Source organism: Parus major, chromosome 4 (assembly GCF_001522545.3).
Source record: "Parus major isolate Abel chromosome 4, Parus_major1.1, whole genome shotgun sequence".
NCBI classification, from domain to species: domain Eukaryota; kingdom Metazoa; phylum Chordata; class Aves; order Passeriformes; family Paridae; genus Parus; species Parus major.
The window spans coordinates 28,243,266-28,245,471 of NC_031771.1; the positions used below are offsets into that span (position 1 = coordinate 28,243,266).

General features: G+C 32.5%; 1 protein-coding gene across 3 annotated transcripts in view; it reads left to right on the forward strand.

Moving 5' to 3' along the window:
* Positions 1-1,016, forward strand: part of GRIA2 (glutamate ionotropic receptor AMPA type subunit 2) — an 85,968-nt gene extending 84,952 nt beyond the window's left edge. For all 3 annotated transcript variants that reach the window (XM_015624337.2, XM_015624335.2, XM_015624333.2), the window contains one exon: positions 1-1,016. This exon is cut by the window's left edge and continues 1,830 nt beyond it. The gene's annotated coding sequence lies outside the window, so the exon portion shown is untranslated.
* The last annotated feature ends 1,190 nt before the right edge of the window (positions 1,017-2,206 follow it).

Consider the following 2,206-nt stretch of genomic DNA (forward strand, 5'->3'; position numbering starts at 1 on the left):
ATTTCTTAGACTCAAGTATAAAGTTTGCTGAGCACTGGAGAAGGCAGAGCATGTTTCAGTAACTTAAAGTCCCTTCTTGTGGTACAAACTCTGAGCCTGTTTCTGCAAGCATGTGAACACAGTGTATACTCTCAGTGTGGTCAGCAAAAGGGGTGTATACAGTGTTTTCAATGTCCCTGATCAACCTAAATCATTTCTTGACACATCTGTAAATCATAGGTGTTCTGTGCATTACTCCTCATCAGGAATGTTGGGGAATGCATTCGGATTTTTAAGGTTCAATGCTAGAATGACCAAACTAAAATAATATTAATATGGTAATATAATTTTTTTTTAAAGTAGAAATGCATTACTGTATACAGTGGAAAGCTATTTATTGTACCTCTGGGCTTATTCCTCTAAAAATCATAGCATAAAAGAAAAAAAAAAAATCTTTGTCAAGCCTGAACTGATGTATATAACTGAAATAATGTAAAGTTATATTTTCATGTTTTTATACTTAACAACATGATGGGAACACATAATGTATGAGTATTTCAATTCAGATAATATTGATTGGATAATACACATCTCAGTTAAAAAAGCAGTAATAATAGTTTAATATCCATGTTAACAGTACATCAGTATATTGCTATATAAAGTATGTCTGTGTGCATTTAAGTGAAAAGTAGTCAAGAGTGATGAAAGCTGTCCAAGGGTTTTTTATTCCTTTTTTTATGAAAACTGTTATGGAGCAACCAAAATGTTTATGAACTCAAACTTGTGTAAATTTCAAAATGTCCTTTTACTGTAGCTTTTTGTTTACAGTACAGTATCTTATTTTCTGCTTTGTTAAATGAGTAACAGTACAAAGCTGGACATACACTTTCTAAGACATTAACGTTCTCGTTTTTCATGTATACTTATATGACAGAAAATGCTTCTGATTTTATTTTTCAATCTAACACATGGCTTTTCTGGAGTGTTGTATAAACTTCAATCATACATAAAAAATCTTCTTAAAAAAGGTAAAAGACCTTTAATGTCTGCTTAGTATTATTGAAATCTGGTTTCTCATTTATTATAAATGTATTTTTCTAAGAATTTACATAGAGCAAATCTGTTTGTCCCCACAGACATGAAATTTCCTTGAAGAGTTTATGAAGTTTCCTCTTTTCTTGAATGAAGTTTCAATGAAGAGTAGAAATCCTCTCCCAGATCATCTTGTCACTCAAGGATAGATTTACTGTAGTTTTCCTTATCATTATATGAAGTAATGAAACTTTTTTTTCCAACAATATAATTGTGTCACTGGACTGTAACCTTCCTGATCATAGTTACAATGGAAGTGTAATAGGTTCATAAAGATAGGAGCTTAAGTATCTATTCAGTAAAACTACCTAAAAATTTGGAGTTTAAACCACTATATTTATAATTGAACAGATTGTAAATATGTCCAAACCAGAGAAAGAGCCTGAGAAATGGCAAGTACTTCAGGTGTCACTGGAAGAGATCTTGCACAGCAGAGATTTTACTATAATGGCAAAGAGAGTGTGAAGAGGTTCACAATGTGAAAGGTTCAACATTTTCATGTAATGGTGTATTGCATCTGTTAACAGAGTGTGTTTGTGCAGTGTCAGCTTCCTCTTTGGCTGACTGGTATAGACAATATCTTTACATTAAACCTTGCACAAATAGCTATATTTTGAAATTCAAATAGATAGTTTCAGCTATCATTTGGTGAAGTTAGTTATAAGAATACAGCAGTCACCAGCATAATGGAATCAGCAGCAGCTGTTCCACATGATATTCCTGGAGGCTACTCAGATCTGCTTTCACAGCATCAAAGCTTATTATTTATTAAATCTTTTCATTTAAGCTGTCAAGGGATCACAAAAATTTGCTGTGAAAGATCCATCAGGTCTAAATTATCTTAGAAATTTTTATTGAGCACTTAGAATGAAATTAAGCAAGTGATTCAGCTGTGGACTTAATTTGGAAAATTTTCCCTTACATCAGTTTCTGTAGGTAGTAGAGAATACTATACACCTGTGTGAGACATAATAGAGAATTGAATAATATTTTTTTGTACACAAGTGGTAAAAAATGGAACAAAGATAAAATACAAAAAATCTGAGATTTATAACTCTTAAGTGCCCTGCAGGCTTCATGTGTCATGAGGCCAGTCCCTAATCTTATTGTTAGGGCATATTTTCCCTTCCCTTCC